This window comes from Saccoglossus kowalevskii, chromosome 7 (genome assembly GCF_978046115.1).
Source record: "Saccoglossus kowalevskii chromosome 7, keSacKowa6.1, whole genome shotgun sequence".
NCBI lineage: Eukaryota > Metazoa > Hemichordata > Enteropneusta > Harrimaniidae > Saccoglossus > Saccoglossus kowalevskii.
Window position 1 is genome coordinate 18,941,764 of NC_140647.1, and position 10,737 is coordinate 18,952,500.

The 10,737-nt window shown below is 37.6% G+C and overlaps 1 protein-coding gene across 9 annotated transcripts in view; it reads right to left on the reverse strand.

Moving 5' to 3' along the window:
• The window catches only part of LOC100377263 (catenin delta-2), a 62,379-nt gene extending 60,577 nt beyond the window's left edge, over positions 1–1,802 (reverse strand). For all 9 annotated transcript variants that reach the window (XM_085501245.1, XM_085501244.1, XM_085501236.1 and 6 more), the window contains exon 1: positions 1,656–1,802. The gene's annotated coding sequence lies outside the window, so the exon portion shown is untranslated. The remainder of the gene's footprint in view (positions 1–1,655) is intronic.
• Between the last annotated feature and the right edge of the window lie 8,935 nt (positions 1,803–10,737).

Genomic DNA, 10,737 nt, shown 5'->3' on the forward strand with positions numbered 1-10,737 from the left:
GTAACCTGCCATGCATACACAATGATGAACGTCCAGTAACCTGTCACAGACAATTAAAATTGCCATTAATTTCATAAATGATTCAATCGATTAACAATAATTTTGTCTCTGGTTCTCAAATACTGTAAAATACTTTATTTTCGCTTAGAATTAATTTTCGCTGAAGGAGTGATTCATCAAAAATAAAATCCAGCGAATATACCTTTTTTCTTATATTTTACATTCAACTCACCAAAAATCAGTGAAAATAAATTCCATACAAAACACCCAAAAAGTATTTTCACCGAAAATTAATTCCAGTGAAAATAAATTATTTCACAGTATACAAGAATCCATCAGAATCTATGCGTGTCAAAATTGTGATTTGAGATTTATTAAAAAAAAAAATTAATTGTCAGCACCAATATATCATTAAAGATTAGATATTGACATATTTTGGCACATGTAACATCAGACAAGACATTCCATAATAATGAAAACTGAATAAATATTATATACATCTTGAACTTAAAAATTTGGTATGTTTTGTAAAAAGAGAAAAACAATCCCTATGTAATGAATCCCAGGTTTTATTGATTATAGTTTTTCCACATTTTTCAGCTGCTCAGACTTTGTAAAGTATGATATCTCATTACCAGACAGTTGTAGTTTGTCTAAATTTAGACTGACTAGATTTCAATTTGGTCCAATAGCAATGCCACCTGTGGGGTCACTGACATCATTGGAACACTATTTTATAATGCTTGAACATGGCAATGAAGGGGAACGGAGAGTTGGCTTTAGAAATTCTAATGCAACAAACGTAGAAGATAAAACGTTGTTTTTACGTGAAAACTTGTTGTGGTGATAGCCTTCAGAATTGCTGAAACATCCAAACTATTTCCCACTATGTTTTCAACAGACTCTACCTACAATAGCAATTTCCTGTGAGGAAACAAATACATTCCAACCACACTCGAAAGTCGGGAGATTGTCGTAATCAACTGGTTCATTGTCTAGAATTAACCTGATATTTTTTTACAACTCTTAAACTGGTAGGAGAAGAAACCAGTCACCAAAATAAAGGAGTGGCCTCGGACGGTATAAAAATAAACCAACATGGCGTCAAGTTTGCCCCAATCACAACTGTGAGAGGTTTCCACGCTTCCAGGCAACTTGTTTTTTTGTTGCTTGGCCCACAAGAGTTACCCTACTGCACGACGGGTTGCGGCTAGCCAATATTTAAATGTGTCGACAACTGATAAAGGAATTAAACTAGTTAGCGGGTCCCAGGGTCATGACAGCGCCCAACTGCAGCACGAATGCTTTACCTAGACCTACCCCCAAACACTGTCATCGTTCGAATGACAAGTTAAACCAGTTACAAAATGGCTAAAATATCGCAATTCTGCGATGAAATATTTAAAACAAATTGTTTAACATAGTTGGTCGCTCTGGGGGCAATTGTGAAAGATAACATCGCTTCTCGGCCACCACAATACAAGCATACAATTATGCAAATAGAACACCAATTCAAAAAATCGCACCTAAAGTACGATCATTTGCGCCCAACGAGCGACATATTGTGTTCAAAAAGCAAGACAGTATATACTAAATAGAATCCACAAGTATCCAAGAATGGCGACAGTCGGATGTCAAATCAAGATAGCACTTACCGGCTGGGTTAAAAGCAACTAAAAGCGTACGATGTGCGGCTAAATGTGGACCGTTTGTGTAGTATGGAGGCACGCCATTAGACGAATACCCACCTGTCAATCATGTCAACCACACCCCTGGCTGTTACATCACTATTGCAGCTTCCCCCCGTAAAGGCGCTCGAATACAGATCCGCATCACAGCGTGGTCAATATACCACCAAGTTGTTTACAAACCATTGTCAGGATGTAGAAATGAATTACATATCCGTCATATAAATATGTTGAATATTATACTGCCACTTTTAGACCGCTTTATATTTCTAGGGTTGGGCAATTCCACAAATATTTCCCATTGCATACAATATGTATCATTCTGTCGTAGTTCATTCAAGGTGCCATACCATAGCCCAGTCCCGGAAGCTCAGTTAAAATAAAGGCAGAGTGCTATTGAACATTTCAAAAATACGTCACTTTCTGTACTGTTAATTTAATGTGCTAGTTGATGTTATTGGCTGAAGAAATTCAATAAAACTTATCGTGGTCGCCGTAGAAAGTTGATGTACAATACAGCATTTTAACATTGTGTTCTAATCTCACAACATCCAAATCAATCGCAATGACAAAATATGGCTGTTTTTTTATTTTTATTTTGTGGATATTAATTATAATTTTCACTGCCATAATGATATACGCTAAAATATGCACACATGTCAAGACGCATACCGGAGACCATGGGGTTGTTAGTAATATTATTTTTCAGTTCATACATTTTTTTTCACTAAATTAAAAACACAATAGAAAACAATAGACAAAGTAGTCTTTTGAACAACAACAACAATGGTATCCTATTATTCTATGGTTTTGGGTCAATATTACATCCAACTTAGAGGGCGCACCGCACTGTATCTTGGCACCTCAATCCTGAATCATAAACCCGAGGATTTATGCTTGAAGGCGAACTTTTCAGGTCTCAATGGCTTCTTGGAACTTATTGATTACAAATAATTAGACTTATGTAACATCCGCATGGTTACTATCTAATTGTGGCGTGTAAACCCTCCAGTTAGGTCTAATCATGGACGGTACTAACGTTAGTACCTTCCATGGTCTATTTCAACTGCATGTTTACTTACTGGACTAAACTCTACGGGAGACAAGGGGGGCAAAATAACAGAATAATCGTGTAAACAACATAAACAGTGATTTTCAGCTTCTTTTTCAGAAATGAGCTAACCCCTTGAACTAACTAGTTAAAATGTCGCCCAAAATAAGAGCAGTATAAATTATTGGTATTTCGATGCGTGGAAGGTTTCATCATTAAATAAATGGAAACGACTTTCTGTTTTCCTCAGAGTGTTGCATTGCAAACCTACTCTGATGGCCATTTTGAATCGAATATTGGTCAAAGTACAATGTACATATTTACAGTTGAGGTTTATAATTCAAAAAATTAATACAAGTATCCCAAATTTATCTTCAGACTAAAGGCCAGTCTTAGGGAATAGTTTAGCAAACTACCAATAAAGTCTCTGTGTCTAAATTTCAGTTGTATCGAAGCATATCTGCACGGCAGAATCTGATGTGCCTAAAAAAACCGCCAACAAATAAGATGCTCTCTGATTGGTCTACTGTTATAGTTAAGTAGCCAATCAGGCACAATCTTGTAAGTAACTTCGTATTGACTCTGTGTGTTGCCCGCGCCCATCCTTAAATTGCCTGGCTCATACGTAATAGTGAAGGACTGTTTTGACGTGCCTGCGTTTTTTACAACAATTACAGTCTGTCGTGCTTTAATACTGCCAGGGACAATTGAGTTGAAGTCATTTGACCGTTACGTGACCAGACATTCATTATATGTTATATTGTTGTTGGGCGTGTACCATCGAAGAACTCATAAAATAAAGAACGGGAACAATTATTTTGACTTTTATTTTTTTTGACGGTTACGCAATTGCACGTGTTTATTTCGTGATTGCATCGTGAGATTTGCGTTCTTACACAGTCCCTCGACTGTGGTTCATAGCACTATTAGCAACCGGTTTCTAATTACAACACTAATATAACTTCGCCACAGTAGCCGCCTTAATAAATCTTCAAATATGTTTGATACAAGTACATGCTCAAGTTTACTTGTACTAGTTTGAACGAATTGCGCTGTGGTCATGGTCACGGTGTTTTGATTATAATTTTGAAGGTATGTGTTCCACAAATCTGTACGCTTTGCCTGATCTGCGTTTCTTCAGACACAATAGATCACGAGAGCGTCGAAGACACATTAACATATTACATGGCCCGTAAATCACGCTTGAAACTTTTCCCGTGCCATCAAGTCAGAGTAAACGATCCAGCAACTTGTTTACATAGTCGTGACAGTAAACATTGTCATCAATCAGCAAGAGAATTAAAATTCGATTTCTTGTGAGGTAATTTACTATGTGGCAACACCACATGACGTGTACATCTACGTTATACCCGGGGGTATATCCCAAGGCTGTTGTTGTACCTTGGCTTATATTCACAGATAAATTTTGTTCTCGACGTCTACACATATTATAGTTACAGCAGTCAACACAAACCGGTACCAACTTGTCGCTGGGAGCGCTGTTCTAAATTATACGGGGCAGCGAAAATGAAAAAAGAAAGCACTCTTTTCACCTCTGGAGAAGATACGATGTGTTTCATTGATAATATTAGTCTCAGCTAATTGTTTCAAGTTGTATCATTGTATATGCTGTTTCTACGACACCCAAGGAATTCTAGTAAGGGTACCAACAAGACGTGGCAGCATATTATTCAAATAATATACCACTACGTATTTTAGGACACAACGATTGATTTGCGTTTCCCCATTTTTTTGAGAAAACGACGCCCGCCTGATTCGTTTTATTTTGGTGTCATAAAAAGGACATGGCTTTGCGCGATATACTGATCACCAAATCACGCGTGTTGGTCAAGGAAAACGGGGATGTTTGTTTTGGTAATTTATACTTTCCCTTATACTGACTGGATGTAACAAAAAAATAAAATACATTCACTATGAACGTAATAACATTTAGTCCGCCCATGCATCTACTAAACAGGACTGTGAGACACCAACCCCCGCTACAACAACACATCATTTGAAATAACTTCACGGCCATTGATACGTATAACCCCGACGTATAACCACCCAATTTTGAAGTATACCACCTGTTACTTCCACTATGACAAGTTGAAGTGTACAGAATGCAGTCGAACACAACTTAGCAGCAACTCTCTGTTCGTGCAATGCATTCACGGTAGAATAAAATCGTCCGTCGTGGGATATTCGCGAAACCGACGACGAAACACAAAATGTTCTTACCGTAAAGCTACGAGTAACAGCAGAAGTACTGATGTGAAAATTTGCAACGCCTGGTAGACAACTACAAAACGATACCTGCTGCATTTAAGTTACACTGTTGTATTATGGGTAACAACTGCGGCCAGAACAACTGACTCAGGCCAGAACACCAAGAGGGAGTTCTAGAACCATCAAGTAAACATTCTAAAAACAAATAAAAACAAAAACTCGAAATCCCTTTTCCGACCGGACACATGGAGGCAGTTCTAGAACCACCCATGGGTAACTACCCGGAGAGTTCTAGAACTCCGCGTAGAATTCAACTAGACATCTCCCACGATGAAAGTCAGAGGTTTGTTTTAATATTGAATCGAGCCCTGTTTTCTTTACATTAGCCAAGTCAGTCAGGTGACTAGGCGCTTGACGAAAGCACAGTCCCCTTGTCTGTCTGGTGTTGAGCGACTATATGGCGTGGCGAAGGAATGCGATGTGTGACCCGCGATAAATAATTGCGTATATCATATCGGTGCAGTGTGCCATCGTGTAACTTTATTCGTCGCGTAGCGCGTGGATGGGGTAAATGTCATCGAGTTGCCCAATGTTTGGTGTGTGTGCGCGTGGTTTACAGAAATTGTAATTTAATTTATCAATAACTGGAACAGCCGTAATCACGTGACGTAAGTCATTCGCAGTGTTTTACAACACCCGTACATAACGAAAGTAGTGAGGTAGTGGCGTCTATATACGCCTGTGTGTTATTAACGTTGGGAATATGCATTGACACAAAATGTCACCAATATAGGCAATACGAATCTTGGGATACGTCTGTTGAAAGTTCTAGTAAAGGGCATTGTCCTCGTTCAATTTTCCTTTCCAGAAAAGTATATTCATAGAAATAAAACTTTGCGTGGGAGATTTTCTCCACCCGTTACCTGGAAATATACTGGCTGTAAGGCAGTGAACACGTGACACAAGCACGTATAGTTCATTGTGTCAATACATTTGTTTACATGTAATGAGTTCATAGTACGCCATCCAAGTGTTTTATTACAACAATTTCCTACCGAAAACGAAACAGCAATGGACGTTTTCAAAACGCTGTTTATTTAGTTAAACGAATTGAAACCTTTTTTTAAAATACAGTTCTATATTTAAAACATGAACAAACGAACATCTCTTCACTAACTATTATAGCGGACGGCAGTCATTAATCTCAGGCTGCACTTCATCGACTCCCCGATTTTGTCGGTTTTTTTTTTTTTGTTTTTTTTGTTTTGTTGTTGTTGTTTAAATCCGAGTTTTCTGCGTTTCGTGATGTAAGAACGCGTAAGTGCACATCAACTTGGCCCTGAACTGTAAAGATGAAATCACACGACCGTCTGCAGTCGGCTAATTAAAATCGCTCGCGTAGTTGCAGCCATGGAACTATCCCTTTCTTGTAGCTCCATGTTGCAACTGTCGACCGACAGCTGACGGTGGGCAAGAAACATGTTTCATTTTCGCGTTCAGTCGGCCAACTTGTTAAACTGTCGGCCTACTCAAAGACATTGGAAAATGTCTTTGGTCTACTACAGTCGGTCATGTAATTTCATCTCAAGCTTAACAACATAAAGAGTTGGAAATGTGAACCCAAAATGCGCCAAACAGTTTACGTACAACATAGTTAATGCGACCATTGACACCAAGACGGCTTTCAATCTTATTATTATTGGAAGCGGCAATTGAAACCAAAGCGGTAGCCTAGAATTAAAACGCTTTCCAAGGTCTCCGGGATATACGAGCATGAAGCTCCATGATACACGAGTAAGTTACACATAACGCGAGAATATGGACTGCAAATGTAAGTAACACATTGCCATCGCAGTGACTTATTCTCATATATATTAGCAATAAACAACAAATACGATGTTATATAATTTTTTTTTCATATTTTTTATTGAAATGTTGCAACTAAGCTAACAAAAAACTTGAATGTAATCTACTACTAGGATGTGTAAAACTATTAGTTATACTGCGCCCTCTCAGTTTCAAGTTGGCGTCATCACATGTTGAAAAGTGCCACTTGAGCTCGTGTCGAATTCAAATTTTGTAATTGTGAATTACAATGTTCTTTTCAATATGTTATTGTCTTGTATATTCAAAATAATGTTTTCCTCTACATGCGCCATGCGCAGATTGTGGTTCAAGTACGAGATAAAAAAAACTTTTTTCAATTGTAATACAAACAAATTGCTCGAACAAATAAATAACACATAAAGTAAAATAACAGTTTTTTTTTCCAAATCTCATATCTTAGTTTGAAGGAATGGTAATCTGCAATGAATTGCAGAACGTGACTGTCAACCGTCTTATCCAATTCAAAACATTTTTTATTTCATGAAGGCAGTGTAAAATAACATCTTGGAATGTATTTTTTTCCAAAGGTCCAAAAAAAAAAACACGCCAAATTCATCTACAATTATAGAATAATTACATAAAGGACAGAAAATGCGAATAAAAGGACGAACATGCGATAACATATACATATATGGGAATACAGAAAATATCAAATATCCTTCAGATTCAAAACAAGTTTTAAAATTTCTATAGTTTTCAAGTTCATCCATAGACATAGGCGGCGGCACGAAATGTTGCATGGAGGGCGAGATCTGCTCACTATCCCTGGCGCCGAAGGCTCGACCTTCCTAGGGGGTCCGGGCCATGCTCCCCTTAATTGAAATCTAGACCCTTTGAAACGCTATTCCCCGCATTTTGACACAGAGGGTTTCAGCTTGATTTTAGGGAGCGACGCCCCCAGCATTTTTTTCGAGGGGCGACCCCCCTGTGCCGCCGCCATAAGAAAACTCGGAAAATGAAAAAAGTAAGTTATGGAATAACACCAAAGTTCTCTGCAAAGACTTAAATGTAGTGTGCAAAGATGTAAAAGTGTATTTGTGATGGGGATCTGAATTCACATTTCAAGCTGTCTGGAATAGTTAGTCTGGTTGAACTTTGTATAAATCTCAGTACAACCAGTTTTAGAATCTATTCTTGGCAATCCAATTACATAATCTCTAAAGTGTTTTAAGTCACTGAATTAAAAGGAAAAGAGTGAAGTTTGTATGCGATTAGGTTTATTCATTAGTTTAACGCGGTTTTGAATTTGTTGGAGTATGTAATACTACTAATAAATGCACTTGTTAAAAAAAACATTTTATAGTACCAATTTCCTCCAACCCTCCGAGTTTCCAGCCTGTAAACGCCCTCTAGCGACTAAGCGCGTCCGTGATGTCGAAATGACTTCGATGGGTTCCCAGATGAGTGAAAGCACAGTCCCTCACTGTAGAGAGACTGTGGTGAAAGCAATATCGTTTAAATTAACTTTTTTCGTTTTATAGTCGTTTGTTATTTAAAATATAGAAAATCTCGAATTAAATCAGAGATCTGAAGGCACGTAATTAATTGTATTTCTTATTGTCGGCAAGCTACAGATCATAACAAGAACGGCGTAATTTATAATACATGTAATAACTTTACTGCCTCCGTGTAAAAAGATTCACATAGGATAAGTACAGCAAAAAAGAGTTTTAAAATAATAACAAGATATATATAAGAATTGTACAAAAAAAAAACAATACAAAAGGACTTAACTAGTATTTAAATGTTAAATAAATCTTTTTGTTGTGTAAATATAATTGGCAAGTTCTATAATTATGTCAGGATCTTTGCTTGAGAGTATATATGTGAACTGTATATTTTTATTGTTGGATGAAAGTAGTGTCATAATTTTTTGGATGAAATTTTCCCTGTGTGTGTTATATTTTAGGCAATTCAATAGAAAATGTTCTTCATCTTCAATTGAATTTGTGTCACAGTTATTGCATATTCTTTTATTTATAGATTTCTTAGGAAATGGATATCTGCCTTCCTCTATTGCCAAGTTATGGTTACTAATTCAAAATTTTGTCAACATTTTCCTTTTATGAGTGTCAAGTTCATTCAAATATGGCTCAAAGATGTATTCTGTTTTAAATTTAGCGTATGTTACTACCAAGGACTTCGTCGCTGGAGGGCGCAAGTTATCAAAATATGATTTCAATACAGTTATACCATTCCCATGTGTGAAAAACTCAATAAAATACAATGGTACCACCGAAATCTTGTCAGTCGGCAGTGTTTTTGACATTACACATTTCCATTAATCGTCGCTGGGGCGCATTGCCTCGTGATTTGGCTATTGTATCTCCACCGCATCAGCAAGTACTCTCAAGAGTATGAAATTTGATTCAATTGTGACTGTGTGAACTAGTTCGACTAATTAAAAGTATTTTCACGAATCCTGTAATGGACTGCGTGTCGGAGTTAGTACCGGGGGGGGGGCTACTTCCACATTAAGTGGGTAAGGGTGTGTAGCCCACCTCTCGTAAACCATACTCACTTCTAAACCATTATTTTCTATTTAAATACCCACTTCTAAACACAAGTGTTTTCAGCAAAAAACAAAACAAAAAAAACACCCAGCTCACAACTTTCGCAACCAGTGAGCGCATCCGGGCAATGCATTTTATTCAGCCTTTCCAGTATTTGGCTTTGAATATAAGAATCTGTGAAAAAGTAAATCAATGTTACACATTTCTAAACCAAACCATTGATAAATGACCACCCACTTCTAAACAAAATAACGTGAAATGACACCCAAGTCGGGGGGGGGGGTTAGTATCATATGAACACGTAATTCCCATTTTCATTTACTTCGCCCTGATCAACACAGCGTGTTTTTAATATGGTATATTGATCACACAAAACTTTCCACTCCACAAGTGTCATAGCCAAGGAGCGATAAAAATGTAATTTTAGGCGGATTTTTTTTCAGGACAGGAGCGACAGTTTAACACTTGACGCAGTGTACTATAAAGAAAATGATATACAGTGATGCACTTGAATCGACTAACACTCAGGCCTGTATATGAGGGGAAAAAATAAAGTATATATAAATATGGTTGTTTATAGTGCATATCGAAAAAATTCCGAGAGCACGCCACCAGCGACAGATTCAGTAGATGCTCAGAGATTTCTAGACTACGATTATGGCGGCCACAGCAAAGCATCCCCGAGTCGGTGATCATTGGCGACTCGAACAAGCAAGTTAATTTGCAGGGAAGTTTGTTTTTCAAACTACAGTGGTTGTTATTTGACAGTGTTTGAAACCACGAAAGAATAATGTCTTTTTTTTAATCTCAGAAAGGTATTTTGTTACTGTCTGGAAACTTTGGTTTTTGCGAATAGTATAGTACATTACGGTGCAGACTATCCAATCTTGAAGTTTCATCTCCAAATTATCGATAATTAGGGTAGAACCAAGGTTTTATAAAATTAGAGCTTATATTTTATTGAGAGAACTTATTTGACGGATTTACCGGAATCATAATAAGAACACATGCTTTTTTAAATACAAATATTTCCAGAAAATTAAAAAGTTCGGCGTCGTTTGGGACAGGCACCACCATGGCCCCAAATCGTAATGGTAGAAGGTCTCTCGGCGTTCGGGACTCACTGTGTTTGGCAGTACGTCATGTAGTAAGTTGTCTATGCATGTGTGTTGACAGTCTGCACTTTTGACCATTCCAGGGCCATTCAGTGCCTTGCCGGTAGAACTGTTGTCTGCGTTTGCACACGACACTTAAGTGCCTCTTTGAGCCATTCTTTTTACTAGTTCTGGTTACGCTAGTGTGCACACATATTCTTTCAGTCACACCACTGACCCATACATGGCCCCTCAATGACCATGTTGTCCTTCTG